At 44.8% G+C, this 15,285-nt stretch overlaps 9 non-coding genes across 9 annotated transcripts; all 9 read right to left on the bottom strand.

Moving 5' to 3' along the window:
• Window positions 1-4,002: 4,002 nt before the first annotated feature.
• TRNAS-CGA (transfer RNA serine (anticodon CGA)) lies at window positions 4,003-4,084 on the bottom strand. Its single transcript has one exon. It is a non-coding gene; the product is annotated as a tRNA-Ser (tRNA).
• Window positions 4,085-6,041: 1,957 nt separating this feature from the next.
• On the bottom strand, window positions 6,042-6,123 carry TRNAS-CGA (transfer RNA serine (anticodon CGA)). Its single transcript has one exon. It is a non-coding gene; the product is annotated as a tRNA-Ser (tRNA).
• Window positions 6,124-6,258: 135 nt separating this feature from the next.
• On the bottom strand, window positions 6,259-6,340 carry TRNAS-AGA (transfer RNA serine (anticodon AGA)). Its single transcript has one exon. It is a non-coding gene; the product is annotated as a tRNA-Ser (tRNA).
• Window positions 6,341-8,080: 1,740 nt separating this feature from the next.
• Window positions 8,081-8,162, bottom strand: TRNAS-CGA (transfer RNA serine (anticodon CGA)). Its single transcript has one exon. It is a non-coding gene; the product is annotated as a tRNA-Ser (tRNA).
• A 1,957-nt stretch (window positions 8,163-10,119) lies between these two features.
• Window positions 10,120-10,201, bottom strand: TRNAS-CGA (transfer RNA serine (anticodon CGA)). Its single transcript has one exon. It is a non-coding gene; the product is annotated as a tRNA-Ser (tRNA).
• Window positions 10,202-12,158: 1,957 nt separating this feature from the next.
• On the bottom strand, window positions 12,159-12,240 carry TRNAS-CGA (transfer RNA serine (anticodon CGA)). The gene has a single exon. It is a non-coding gene; the product is annotated as a tRNA-Ser (tRNA).
• Window positions 12,241-12,375: 135 nt separating this feature from the next.
• TRNAS-AGA (transfer RNA serine (anticodon AGA)) lies at window positions 12,376-12,457 on the bottom strand. The gene has a single exon. It is a non-coding gene; the product is annotated as a tRNA-Ser (tRNA).
• A 1,740-nt stretch (window positions 12,458-14,197) lies between these two features.
• On the bottom strand, window positions 14,198-14,279 carry TRNAS-CGA (transfer RNA serine (anticodon CGA)). Its single transcript has one exon. It is a non-coding gene; the product is annotated as a tRNA-Ser (tRNA).
• Window positions 14,280-14,414: 135 nt separating this feature from the next.
• TRNAS-AGA (transfer RNA serine (anticodon AGA)) lies at window positions 14,415-14,496 on the bottom strand. Its single transcript has one exon. It is a non-coding gene; the product is annotated as a tRNA-Ser (tRNA).
• Window positions 14,497-15,285: the final 789 nt, after the last annotated feature.

Raw genomic sequence — 15,285 nt, forward strand, 5'->3', positions numbered from 1 at the left:
TTACTATCAAGGTCCACAAAAGAGCTGTTCCAGTAACCACTAATCGTTCTCTTTTTTTGCCAATTTGTATAGGGACAGGAAGGAAGCAGTGTTGTCAGGCAGTGAGGGTAATTTTAAAGACTTGCTGTTATTATTAGTTCCACAAAGGTTCTTTTCAGGACTGGTATCAGTGGTACAGTAATAGGCTTGTACATGTATAATATTCTTTCTTCCAAATATAGAAAGGATATTATACTTGACTGCTGCCCTTCTGCTGCAGTCTGCTAAACATTCACAACTCACTTGTTCCACAAAAGTTCTTATAAGGACTGGTAACTTGGTATAGGGTGCTACGGTACATAGGCTTGAGTGCGGTACAGTCTGCTGTTCTGTAAGGACCGCTATCGGTCCACAATAGATAGGGTTGACGTGCACCACTGCTGACCGCTGCCCTATACTGCAGCAGTCCTTCAGCGGTATAGGGACTGACGTACAGTCTGCTAATCACTAACACACAACCTGCTTGTTCCACAAAAGTTCTTATAAGGACTGGTAACTTGGTATAGGGTGCTACGGTACATAGGCTTGAGTGCGGTACAGTCTGCTGTTCTGTAAGGACCGCTATCGGTCCACAATAGATAGGGTTGACGTGCACCACTGCTGACCGCTGCCCTATACTGCAGCAGTCCTTCAGCGGTATAGGGACTGACGTACAGTCTGCTAATCACTAACACACAACCTGCTTGTTCCACAAAAGTTCTTATAAGGACTGGTAACTTGGTATAGGGTGCTACGGTACATAGGCTTGAGTGCGGTACAGTCTGCTGTTCTGTAAGGACCGCTATCGGTCCACAATAGATAGGGTTGACGTGCACCACTGCTGACCGCTGCCCTATACTGCAGCAGTCCTTCAGCGGTATAGGGACTGACGTACAGTCTGCTAAACACTAATACACAACCTGCTTGGTCCACAAAAGTTCTTATAAGGACTGGTAACTTGGTATAGGGTGCTACGGTACATAGGCTTGAGTGCGGTACAGTCTGCTGTTCTGTAAGGACCGCTATCGGTCCACAATAGATAGGGTTGACGTGCACCACTGCTGACCGCTGCCCTATACTGCAGCAGTCCTTCAGCAGTATAGGGACTGACGTACAGTCTGCTAAACACTAATACACAACCTGCTTGGTCCACAAAAGTTCTTATAAGGACTGGTAACTTGGTATAGGGTGCTACGGTACATAGGCTTGAGTGCGGTACAGTCTGCTGTTCTGTAAGGACCGCTATCGGTCCACAATAGATAGGGTTGACGTGCACCACTGCTGACCGCTGCCCTATACTGCAGCAGTCCTTCAGCGGTATAGGGACTGACGTACAGTCTGCTAAACACTAATACACAACCTGCTTGGTCCACAAAAGTTCTTATAAGGACTGGTAACTTGGTATAGGGTGCTACGGTACATAGGCTTGAGTGCGGTACAGTCTGCTGTTCTGTAAGGACCGCTATAGGTCCACAATAGATAGGGTTGACGTGCACCACTGCTGACCGCTGCCCTATACTGCAGCAGTCCTTCAGCGGTATAGGGACTGACGTACAGTCTGCTAAACACTAATACACAACCTGCTTGGTCCACAAAAGTTCTTATAAGGACTGGTAACTTGGTATAGGGTGCTACGGTACATAGGCTTGAGTGCGGTACAGTCTGCTGTTCTGTAAGGACCGCTATAGGTCCACAATAGATAGGGTTGACGTGCACCACTGCTGACCGCTGCCCTATACTGCAGCAGTCCTTCAGCGGTATAGGGACTGACGTACAGTCTGCTCACTTCCTTGACCCAAAAAAGCACACCGTACTATATGCCCCTACCCTCCTCTTTGAAGAGGTTGAGCGGTGTCATATTTCTACTGGGGCTGCTTATGATATCCCTGTGCTGTGCTGACTTCCTCCTGGGGGTTCTTATTATGAAGGGATCACACTATCCCTGTGCTGTGCTGACTTCCTCCTGGGGGTTCTTATTATGAGGGGATCACACCATCCCTGTGCTGTGCTGACTTCCTCCTGGGGCTGCTTACGGTGCTGCTGTCAGCGCTGTATGTCACGGTGCTGCTGTCAGCGCTGTATGTCACGGTGCTGCTGTCAGCGCTGTATGTCACGGTGCTGCTGTCAGCGCTGTATGTCACGGTGCTGCTGTCAGCGCTGTATGTCACGGTGCTGCTGTCAGCGCTGTATGTCACGGTGCTGCTGTCAGCGCTGTATGTCACGGTGCTGCTGTCAGTGCTCTGTATTACGGTGCTGCTGTCAGATGCCTCTATCACGGTGCATGTGTCATTCCGGTATGTCACGCTGCTGGTGATCATCTCCTGCACCCTCTTCTTTGCCTACCCTGGTCCCTGACCTTCCCTCTCCTCCATTGCCTTCATTAGCTCCATAGTCCTGAATTGTTAGAACAATTTCCCAAATAAAATAAAAATGCTTGTAGTTATCGATCCCAAATTCACCTCATACATGTATTATGTCATTGTCCAGATGGTGGGACTACGTTTTACCCCCTAATAATTACCACGTGGCCGCAAATTCGACATGAAGGTTTGCAAAGTTCGCCTCCCATTGAAGTCAATGGGGCCCGCGGCGAACGTTCGGTTTCGCGAACGTTTGGGTCCGTTCGCATTTCGCTTTCGCGAAACGTCCCGTCGGAAGTTCGTCCATCACTATTTGCAACTAATCCAAGCCACTTCTTTAGAGAAAAGAAGACACTTCTGTACTGTGGGCATTCCTAACCTGAAGCAAGAGTGCATATGTTGTCCATGACAATAACACAAGCCACTTGCAGTACAGGAACCATAACTGCTGAGAGTCATATCTTCATGGGACAATCCAAGAACAGACCGTATAGTTGGCAAGATTTTAACCTGTGCAGGGAGACCCCCATTTAGACAATCCAAGAACAGACTGTAGTTGGCAGGATTATGAAGCTGGAGCAGAGAGACCCCACAATAGAGTTCAAATCCATTGCCTTACCCACTCGGCCACAACTACAATCATGTCTATATGGCCTACCTTGACCACATGGAAGAGGCTAACTTTGAAGTGCAAGGCTTTGCTTTTTCAGTTCAGACCTACCACCCTAATGCCCCGAACGCTCTACTGTCCTGGACCCACAGCCCGTCTTTCGACAAAGTTCTGGCACCCTTTGTATGGACCATGTCCCTCTGCTGGGTGCCTTCCTGAGCACACCGATTTATGCCTGCACTGTTGGGGTGGAGTGATCTCCTGACCAACAGTGAAGGCATAATTCCAGTAGGGAAGCAGGGTATAAAGCTCCTATTCTTTAGAAGACGATGATTCGAAGACTTGCAATGCAAGTATCTCCCTGCTTTTGCTTTATTCACTCTGTTGATCTGTGCTTTCTTCTGCTGATTCTTGAATATATTGCCCCACCACAGGGGGCAGCAGGGACATAATTAAGAATTGTCTCTTTAAGGACCCTTTCACACAGGCAGCTTCAATTACCATCACCAGGGGTCTGTAAGCTGATTGGAGAAAAGCGGGCCGGATGACAGGTCTGTGTCTGCTCAATTTTAGCAATGCTTTTCTATTGTTTGGAAGGCAACTATTTTCACCACGATACCACCAACAACCCATGGAAAATACCAGCTAGAGAGACATAAACAAGAACGTGTTTGATGTAGACCGATAAAGTAGATCTAAATTCAAAGCTCTATTTTGTAGGGAACATCTTAAATTTGCGCCTAAGAAGTAGCCTGGAAATGTTAGCTATTGCCTTAAAGATTGTGCTGCCCTTCTTCTGCTTAGGTTCTCCAGTTTCATAGCTGTATATGTACAGTGTCAGAAAATCCAATACACTGCTGGCCTTTAGTACTAGTGTAATGAGATTTGGTTATGCCACTGCTGGCCTTTGTTTTCTTTGCTGGAGAGAAAGCTGCAAATGAAGATTTGAAGCGTAAGGAATGCGCCTGTTGAATTCATAAAGTCAGACCTTTGCAGAACTGTCCAAGAACATGCCATAGTTGGCAGGATTTGAACCTGCGCAGGGAGACCCTAATGGATTTCGAGTCCATCGCCTTAACCACTCGGCCACAACTACACATGGGTTAGGCTTACCTTTGAGACATGGAAAAGGTTAAGTAGATTTGTGACTTGAGGTAGCAGTGAGCTTTGTGCCAATTGACTCAGGAGAATTCAAAAAAACAACACATGATTGAAAATGATCAAAGCAGAACGTAGTCGGCAGGATTTGAACCTGCGCGGGGAAACCCCAATGGATTTCTAGTCCATCGCCTTAACCACTCGGCCACGACTTCCTACTGTGGTACCTAAGAGAGGGTGTTGGTAAGCTGAAGAAGCTCTAGGAAAAACTTCCATTGAAGTCACACTAAGTATAAGGTGAAGATCTAAGCACACGTCTTGTGGTGGAGGGCAAGTCTTCCATAGTGTTTGAATGACTAAAGAACAGACGGACAAATGCCCACAGAAAGGCATTATACATTCAGCTTATAAAAATAGAACTTTTCAGTATTTGTGAAAAACATAGTACCATACGTTCTAAACTTTTGGCTTGTGGCATGAAAAGACTCTGGTCTGGAAACCTGAGGAAATGCTTATATGATGAAAAACCATCCCACTGGAAGTTCTACTACCTGGAGATGGCTAATATTCCTTCATCCTTGCTCTATGTGCTCCAACCTTCCCACACCTGTGTGCTCTGTGTACATTTTAGGTTGAAAAATGCTTTGCAACTAATCCAAGCCACTTCTTTAGAGAAAAGAAGACACTTCTGTACTGTGGGCATTCCTAACCTGAAGCAAGAGTGCATATGTTGTCCATGACAATAACACAAGCCACTTGCAGTACAGGAACCATAACTGCTGAGAGTCATATCTTCATGGGACAATCCAAGAACAGACCGTATAGTTGGCAAGATTTTAACCTGTGCAGGGAGACCCCCATTTAGACAATCCAAGAACAGACTGTAGTTGGCAGGATTATGAAGCTGGAGCAGAGAGACCCCACAATAGAGTTCAAATCCATTGCCTTACCCACTCGGCCACAACTACAATCATGTCTATATGGCCTACCTTGACCACATGGAAGAGGCTAACTTTGAAGTGCAAGGCTTTGCTTTTTCAGTTCAGACCTACCACCCTAATGCCCCGAACGCTCTACTGTCCTGGACCCACAGCCCGTCTTTCGACAAAGTTCTGGCACCCTTTGTATGGACCATGTCCCTCTGCTGGGTGCCTTCCTGAGCACACCGATTTATGCCTGCACTGTTGGGGTGGAGTGATCTCCTGACCAACAGTGAAGGCATAATTCCAGTAGGGAAGCAGGGTATAAAGCTCCTATTCTTTAGAAGACGATGATTCGAAGACTTGCAATGCAAGTATCTCCCTGCTTTTGCTTTATTCACTCTGTTGATCTGTGCTTTCTTCTGCTGATTCTTGAATATATTGCCCCACCACAGGGGGCAGCAGGGACATAATTAAGAATTGTCTCTTTAAGGACCCTTTCACACAGGCAGCTTCAATTACCATCACCAGGGGTCTGTAAGCTGATTGGAGAAAAGCGGGCCGGATGACAGGTCTGTGTCTGCTCAATTTTAGCAATGCTTTTCTATTGTTTGGAAGGCAACTATTTTCACCACGATACCACCAACAACCCATGGAAAATACCAGCTAGAGAGACATAAACAAGAACGTGTTTGATGTAGACCGATAAAGTAGATCTAAATTCAAAGCTCTATTTTGAAGGGAACATCTTAAATTTGCGCCTAAGAAGTAGCCTGGAAATGTTAGCTATTGCCTTAAAGATTGTGCTGCCCTTCTTCTGCTTAGGTTCTCCAGTTTCATAGCTGTATATGTACAGTGTCAGAAAATCCAATACACTGCTGGCCTTTAGTACTAGTGTAATGAGATTTGGTTATGCCACTGCTGGCCTTTGTTTTCTTTGCTGGAGAGAAAGCTGCAAATGAAGATTTGAAGCGTAAGGAATGCGCCTGTTGAATTCATAAAGTCAGACCTTTGCAGAACTGTCCAAGAACATGCCGTAGTTGGCAGGATTTGAACCTGCGCAGGGAGATCCTAATGGATTTCGAGTCCATCGCCTTAACCACTCGGCCACAACTACACATGGGTTTGGCTTACCTTTGAGACATGGAAAAGGTTAAGTAGATTTGTGACTTGAGGTAGCAGTGAGCTTTGTGCCAATTGACTCAGGAGAATTCAAAAAAACAACACATGATTGAAAATGATCAAAGCAGAACGTAGTCGGCAGGATTTGAACCTGCGCGGGGAAACCCCAATGGATTTCTAGTCCATCGCCTTAACCACTCGGCCACGACTACCTACTGTGGTACCTAAGAGAGGTTGTTTGTAAGCTGAAGAAGCTCTAGGAAAAACTTCCATTGAAGTCACACTAAGTATAAGGTGAAGATCTAAGCACACGTCTTGTGGTGGAGGGCAAGTCTTCCATAGTGTTTGAATGACTAAAGAACAGACGGACAAATGCCCACAGAAAGGCATTATACATTCAGCTTATAAAAATAGAACTTTTCAGTATTTGTGAAAAACATAGTACCATACGTTCTAAACTTTTGGCTTGTGGCATGAAAAGACTCTGGTCTGGAAACCTGAGGAAATGCTTATATGATGAAAAACCATCCCACTGGAAGTTCTACTACCTGGAGATGGCTAATATTCCTTCATCCTTGCTCTATGTGCTCCAACCTTCCCACACCTGTGTGCTCTGTGTACATTTTAGGTTGAAAAATGCTTTGCAACTAATCCAAGCCACTTCTTTAGAGAAAAGAAGACACTTCTGTACTGTGGGCATTCCTAACCTGAAGCAAGAGTGCATATGTTGTCCATGACAATAACACAAGCCACTTGCAGTACAGGAACCATAACTGCTGAGAGTCATATCTTCATGGGACAATCCAAGAACAGACCGTATAGTTGGCAAGATTTTAACCTGTGCAGGGAGACCCCCATTTAGACAATCCAAGAACAGACTGTAGTTGGCAGGATTATGAAGCTGGAGCAGAGAGACCCCACAATAGAGTTCAAATCCATTGCCTTGCCCACTCGGCCACAACTACAATCATGTCTATATGGCCTACCTTGACCACATGGAAGAGGCTAACTTTGAAGTGCAAGGCTTTGCTTTTTCAGTTCAGACCTACCACCCTAATGCCCCGAACGCTCTACTGTCCTGGACCCACAGCCCGTCTTTCGACAAAGTTCTGGCACCCTTTGTATGGACCATGTCCCTCTGCTGGGTGCCTTCCTGAGCACACCGATTTATGCCTGCACTGTTGGGGTGGAGTGATCTCCTGACCAACAGTGAAGGCATAATTCCAGTAGGGAAGCAGGGTATAAAGCTCCTATTCTTTAGAAGACGATGATTCGAAGACTTGCAATGCAAGTATCTCCCTGCTTTTGCTTTATTCACTCTGTTGATCTGTGCTTTCTTCTGCTGATTCTTGAATATATTGCCCCACCACAGGGGGCAGCAGGGACATAATTAAGAATTGTCTCTTTAAGGACCCTTTCACACAGGCAGCTTCAATTACCATCACCAGGGGTCTGTAAGCTGATTGGAGAAAAGCGGGCCGGATGACAGGTCTGTGTCTGCTCAATTTTAGCAATGCTTTTCTATTGTTTGGAAGGCAACTATTTTCACCACAATACCACCAACAACCCATGGAAAATACCAGCTAGAGAGACATAAACAAGAACGTGTTTGATGTAGACCGATAAAGTAGATCTAAATTCAAAGCTCTATTTTGAAGGGAACATCTTAAATTTGCGCCTAAGAAGTAGCCTGGAAATGTTAGCTATTGCCTTAAAGATTGTGCTGCCCTTCTTCTGCTTAGGTTCTCCAGTTTCATAGCTGTATATGTACAGTGTCAGAAAATCCAATACACTGCTGGCCTTTAGTACTAGTGTAATGAGATTTGGTTATGCCACTGCTGGCCTTTGTTTTCTTTGCTGGAGAGAAAGCTGCAAATGAAGATTTGAAGCGTAAGGAATGCGCCTGTTGAATTCATAAAGTCAGACCTTTGCAGAACTGTCCAAGAACATGCCGTAGTTGGCAGGATTTGAACCTGCGCAGGGAGACCCTAATGGATTTCGAGTCCATCGCCTTAACCACTCGGCCACAACTACACATGGGTTAGGCTTACCTTTGAGACATGGAAAAGGTTAAGTAGATTTGTGACTTGAGGTAGCAGTGAGCTTTGTGCCAATTGACTCAGGAGAATTCAAAAAAACAACACATGATTGAAAATGATCAAAGCAGAACGTAGTCGGCAGGATTTGAACCTGCGCGGGGAAACCGCAATGGATTTCTAGTCCATCGCCTTAACCACTCGGCCACGACTACCTACTGTGGTACCTAAGAGAGGTTGTTGGTAAGCTGAAGAAGCTCTAGGAAAAACTTCCATTGAAGTCACACTAAGTATAAGGTGAAGATCTAAGCACACGTCTTGTGGTGGAGGGCAAGTCTTCCATAGTGTTTGAATGACTAAAGAACAGACGGACAAATGCCCACAGAAAGGCATTATACATTCAGCTTATAAAAATAGAACTTTTCAGTATTTGTGAAAAACATAGTACCATACGTTCTAAACTTTTGGCTTGTGGCATGAAAAGACTCTGGTCTGGAAACCTGAGGAAATGCTTATATGATGAAAAACCATCCCACTGGAAGTTCTACTACCTGGAGATGGCTAATATTCCTTCATCCTTGCTCTATGTGCTCCAACCTTCCCACACCTGTGTGCTCTGTGTACATTTTAGGTTGAAAAATGCTTTGCAACTAATCCAAGCCACTTCTTTAGAGAAAAGAAGACACTTCTGTACTGTGGGCATTCCTAACCTGAAGCAAGAGTGCATATGTTGTCCATGACAATAACACAAGCCACTTGCAGTACAGGAACCATAACTGCTGAGAGTCATATCTTCATGGGACAATCCAAGAACAGACCGTATAGTTGGCAAGATTTTAACCTGTGCAGGGAGACCCCCATTTAGACAATCCAAGAACAGACTGTAGTTGGCAGGATTATGAAGCTGGAGCAGAGAGACCCCACAATAGAGTTCAAATCCATTGCCTTACCCACTCGGCCACAACTACAATCATGTCTATATGGCCTACCTTGACCACATGGAAGAGGCTAACTTTGAAGTGCAAGGCTTTGCTTTTTCAGTTCAGACCTACCACCCTAATGCCCCGAACGCTCTACTGTCCTGGACCCACAGCCCGTCTTTCGACAAAGTTCTGGCACCCTTTGTATGGACCATGTCCCTCTGCTGGGTGCCTTCCTGAGCACACCGATTTATGCCTGCACTGTTGGGGTGGAGTGATCTCCTGACCAACAGTGAAGGCATAATTCCAGTAGGGAAGCAGGGTATAAAGCTCCTATTCTTTAGAAGACGATGATTCGAAGACTTGCAATGCAAGTAACTCCCTGCTTTTGCTTTATTCACTCTGTTGATCTGTGCTTTCTTCTGCTGATTCTTGAATATATTGCCCCACCACAGGGGGCAGCAGGGACATAATTAAGAATTGTCTCTTTAAGGACCCTTTCACACAGGCAGCTTCAATTACCATCACCAGGGGTCTGTAAGCTGATTGGAGAAAAGCGGGCCGGATGACAGGTCTGTGTCTGCTCAATTTTAGCAATGCTTTTCTATTGTTTGGAAGGCAACTATTTTCACCACGATACCACCAACAACCCATGGAAAATACCAGCTAGAGAGACATAAACAAGAACGTGTTTGATGTAGACCGATAAAGTAGATCTAAATTCAAAGCTCTATTTTGAAGGGAACATCTTAAATTTGCGCCTAAGAAGTAGCCTGGAAATGTTAGCTATTGCCTTAAAGATTGTGCTGCCCTTCTTCTGCTTAGGTTCTCCAGTTTCATAGCTGTATATGTACAGTGTCAGAAAATCCAATACACTGCTGGCCTTTAGTACTAGTGTAATGAGATTTGGTTATGCCACTGCTGGCCTTTGTTTTCTTTGCTGGAGAGAAAGCTGCAAATGAAGATTTGAAGCGTAAGGAATGCGCCTGTTGAATTCATAAAGTCAGACCTTTGCAGAACTGTCCAAGAACATGCCGTAGTTGGCAGGATTTGAACCTGCGCAGGGAGACCCTAATGGATTTCGAGTCCATCGCCTTAACCACTCGGCCACAACTACACATGGGTTTGGCTTACCTTTGAGACATGGAAAAGGTTAAGTAGATTTGTGACTTGAGGTAGCAGTGAGCTTTGTGCCAATTGACTCAGGAGAATTCAAAAAAACAACACATGATTGAAAATGATCAAAGCAGAACGTAGTCGGCAGGATTTGAACCTGCGCGGGGAAACCCCAATGGATTTCTAGTCCATCGCCTTAACCACTCGGCCACAACTACCTACTGTGGTACCTAAGAGAGGTTGTTTGTAAGCTGAAGAAGCTCTAGGAAAAACTTCCATTGAAGTCACACTAAGTATAAGGTGAAGATCTAAGCACACGTCTTGTGGTGGAGGGCAAGTCTTCCATAGTGTTTGAATGACTAAAGAACAGACGGACAAATGCCCACAGAAAGGCATTATACATTCAGCTTATAAAAATAGAACTTTTCAGTATTTGTGAAAAACATAGTACCATACGTTCTAAACTTTTGGCTTGTGGCATGAAAAGACTCTGGTCTGGAAACCTGAGGAAATGCTTATATGATGAAAAACCATCCCACTGGAAGTTCTACTACCTGGAGATGGCTAATATTCCTTCATCCTTGCTCTATGTGCTCCAACCTTCCCACACCTGTGTGCTCTGTGTACATTTTAGGTTGAAAAATGCTTTGCAACTAATCCAAGCCACTTCTTTAGAGAAAAGAAGACACTTCTGTACTGTGGGCATTCCTAACCTGAAGCAAGAGTGCATATGTTGTCCATGACAATAACACAAGCCACTTGCAGTACAGGAACCATAACTGCTGAGAGTCATATCTTCATGGGACAATCCAAGAACAGACCGTATAGTTGGCAAGATTTTAACCTGTGCAGGGAGACCCCCATTTAGACAATCCAAGAACAGACTGTAGTTGGCAGGATTATGAAGCTGGAGCAGAGAGACCCCACAATAGAGTTCAAATCCATTGCCTTACCCACTCGGCCACAACTACAATCATGTCTATATGGCCTACCTTGACCACATGGAAGAGGCTAACTTTGAAGTGCAAGGCTTTGCTTTTTCAGTTCAGACCTACCACCCTAATGCCCCGAACGCTCTACTGTCCTGGACCCACAGCCCGTCTTTCGACAAAGTTCTGGCACCCTTTGTATGGACCATGTCCCTCTGCTGGGTGCCTTCCTGAGCACACCGATTTATGCCTGCACTGTTGGGGTGGAGTGATCTCCTGACCAACAGTGAAGGCATAATTCCAGTAGGGAAGCAGGGTATAAAGCTCCTATTCTTTAGAAGACGATGATTCGAAGACTTGCAATGCAAGTATCTCCCTGCTTTTGCTTTATTCACTCTGTTGATCTGTGCTTTCTTCTGCTGATTCTTGAATATATTGCCCCACCACAGGGGGCAGCAGGGACAAAATTAAGAATTGTCTCTTTAAGGACCCTTTCACACAGGCAGCTTCAATTACCATCACCAGGGGTCTGTAAGCTGATTGGAGAAAAGCGGGCCGGATGACAGGTCTGTGTCTGCTCAATTTTAGCAATGCTTTTCTATTGTTTGGAAGGCAACTATTTTCACCACGATACCACCAACAACCCATGGAAAATACCAGCTAGAGAGACATAAACAAGAACGTGTTTGATGTAGACCGATAAAGTAGATCTAAATTCAAAGCTCTATTTTGAAGGGAACATCTTAAATTTGCGCCTAAGAAGTAGCCTGGAAATGTTAGCTATTGCCTTAAAGATTGTGCTGCCCTTCTTCTGCTTAGGTTCTCCAGTTTCATAGCTGTATATGTACAGTGTCAGAAAATCCAATACACTGCTGGCCTTTAGTACTAGTGTAATGAGATTTGGTTATGCCACTGCTGGCCTTTGTTTTCTTTGCTGGAGAGAAAGCTGCAAATGAAGATTTGAAGCGTAAGGAATGCGCCTGTTGAATTCATAAAGTCAGACCTTTGCAGAACTGTCCAAGAACATGCCGTAGTTGGCAGGATTTGAACCTGCGCAGGGAGACCCTAATGGATTTCGAGTCCATCGCCTTAACCACTCGGCCACAACTACACATGGGTTAGGCTTACCTTTGAGACATGGAAAAGGTTAAGTAGATTTGTGACTTGAGGTAGCAGTGAGCTTTGTGCCAATTGACTCAGGAGAATTCAAAAAAACAACACATGATTGAAAATGATCAAAGCAGAACGTAGTCGGCAGGATTTGAACCTGCGCGGGGAAACCCCAATGGATTTCTAGTCCATCGCCTTAACCACTCGGCCACGACTACCTACTGTGGTACATAAGAGAGGTTGTTGGTAAGCTGAAGAAGCTCTAGGAAAAACTTCCATTGAAGTCACACTAAGTAAGAGGTGAAGATCTAAGCACACGTCTTGTGGTGGAGGGCAAGTCTTCCATAGTGTTTGAATGACTAAAGAACAGACGGACAAATGCCCACAGAAAGGCATTATACATTCAGCTTATAAAAATAGAACTTTTCAGTATTTGTGAAAAACATAGTACCATACGTTCTAAACTTTTGGCTTGTGGCATGAAAAGACTCTGGTCTGGAAACCTGAGGAAATGCTTATATGATGAAAAACCATCCCACTGGAAGTTCTACTACCTGGAGATGGCTAATATTCCTTCATCCTTGCTCTATGTGCTCCAACCTTCCCACACCTGTGTGCTCTGTGTACATTTTAGGTTGAAAAATGCTTTGCAACTAATCCAAGCCACTTCTTTAGAGAAAAGAAGACACTTCTGTACTGTGGGCATTCCTAACCTGAAGCAAGAGTGCATATGTTGTCCATGACAATAACACAAGCCACTTGCAGTACAGGAACCATAACTGCTGAGAGTCATATCTTCATGGGACAATCCAAGAACAGACCGTATAGTTGGCAAGATTTTAACCTGTGCAGGGAGACCCCCATTTAGACAATCCAAGAACAGACTGTAGTTGGCAGGATTATGAAGCTGGAGCAGAGAGACCCCACAATAGAGTTCAAATCCATTGCCTTACCCACTCGGCCACAACTACAATCATGTCTATATGGCCTACCTTGACCACATGGAAGAGGCTAACTTTGAAGTGCAAGGCTTTGCTTTTTCAGTTCAGACCTACCACCCTAATGCCCCGAACGCTCTACTGTCCTGGACCCACAGCCCGTCTTTCGACAAAGTTCTGGCACCCTTTGTATGGACCATGTCCCTCTGCTGGGTGCCTTCCTGAGCACACCGATTTATGCCTGCACTGTTGGGGTGGAGTGATCTCCTGACCAACAGTGAAGGCATAATTCCAGTAGGGAAGCAGGGTATAAAGCTCCTATTCTTTAGAAGACGATGATTCGAAGACTTGCAATGCAAGTATCTCCCTGCTTTTGCTTTATTCACTCTGTTGATCTGTGCTTTCTTCTGCTGATTCTTGAATATATTGCCCCACCACAGGGGGCAGCAGGGACATAATTAAGAATTGTCTCTTTAAGGACCCTTTCACACAGGCAGCTTCAATTACCATCACCAGGGGTCTGTAAGCTGATTGGAGAAAAGCGGGCCGGATGACAGGTCTGTGTCTGCTCAATTTTAGCAATGCTTTTCTATTGTTTGGAAGGCAACTATTTTCACCACGATACCACCAACAACCCATGGAAAATACCAGCTAGAGAGACATAAACAAGAACGTGTTTGATGTAGACCGATAAAGTAGATCTAAATTCAAAGCTCTATTTTGAAGGGAACATCTTAAATTTGCGCCTAAGAAGTAGCCTGGAAATGTTAGCTATTGCCTTAAAGATTGTGCTGCCCTTCTTCTGCTTAGGTTCTCCAGTTTCATAGCTGTATATGTACAGTGTCAGAAAATCCAATACACTGCTGGCCTTTAGTACTAGTGTAATGAGATTTGGTTATGCCACTGCTGGCCTTTGTTTTCTTTGCTGGAGAGAAAGCTGCAAATGAAGATTTGAAGCGTAAGGAATGCGCCTGTTGAATTCATAAAGTCAGACCTTTGCAGAACTGTCCAAGAACATGCCGTAGTTGGCAGGATTTGAACCTGCGCAGGGAGACCCTAATGGATTTCGAGTCCATCGCCTTAACCACTCGGCCACAACTACACATGGGTTTGGCTTACCTTTGAGACATGGAAAAGGTTAAGTAGATTTGTGACTTGAGGTAGCAGTGAGCTTTGTGCCAATTGACTCAGGAGAATTCAAAAAAACAACACATGATTGAAAATGATCAAAGCAGAACGTAGTCGGCAGGATTTGAACCTGCGCGGGGAAACCCCAATGGATTTCTAGTCCATCGCCTTAACCACTCGGCCACGACTACCTACTGTGGTACCTAAGAGAGGTTGTTTGTAAGCTGAAGAAGCTCTAGGAAAAACTTCCATTGAAGTCACACTAAGTATAAGGTGAAGATCTAAGCACACGTCTTGTGGTGGAGGGCAAGTCTTCCATAGTGTTTGAATGACTAAAGAACAGACGGACAAATGCCCACAGAAAGGCATTATACATTCAGCTTATAAAAATAGAACTTTTCAGTATTTGTGAAAAACATAGTACCATACGTTCTAAACTTTTGGCTTGTGGCATGAAAAGACTCTGGTCTGGAAACCTGAGGAAATGCTTATATGATGAAAAACCATCCCACTGGAAGTTCTACTACCTGGAGATGGCTAATATTCCTTCATCCTTGCTCTATGTGCTCCAACCTTCCCACACCTGTGTGCTCTGTGTACATTTTAGGTTGAAAAATGCTTTGCAACTAATCCAAGCCACTTCTTTAGAGAAAAGAAGACACTTCTGTACTGTGGGCATTCCTAACCTGAAGCAAGAGTGCATATGTTGTCCATGACAATAACACAAGCCACTTGCAGTACAGGAACCATAACTGCTGAGAGTCATATCTTCATGGGACAATCCAAGAACAGACCGTATAGTTGGCAAGATTTTAACCTGTGCAGGGAGACCCCCATTTAGACAATCCAAGAACAGACTGTAGTTGGCAGGATTATGAAGCTGGAGCAGAGAGACCCCACAATAGAGTTCAAATCCATTGCCTTACCCACTCGGCCACAACTACAATCATGTCTATATGGCCTACCTTGACCACATGGAA

This window comes from Lithobates pipiens, unplaced genomic scaffold, assembly GCF_037356315.1.
Source record: "Lithobates pipiens isolate NorthernLeopardFrog02 unplaced genomic scaffold, aLitPip1_a1.2 Scaffold_18, whole genome shotgun sequence".
NCBI classification, from domain to species: Eukaryota; Metazoa; Chordata; class Amphibia; order Anura; family Ranidae; genus Lithobates; species Lithobates pipiens.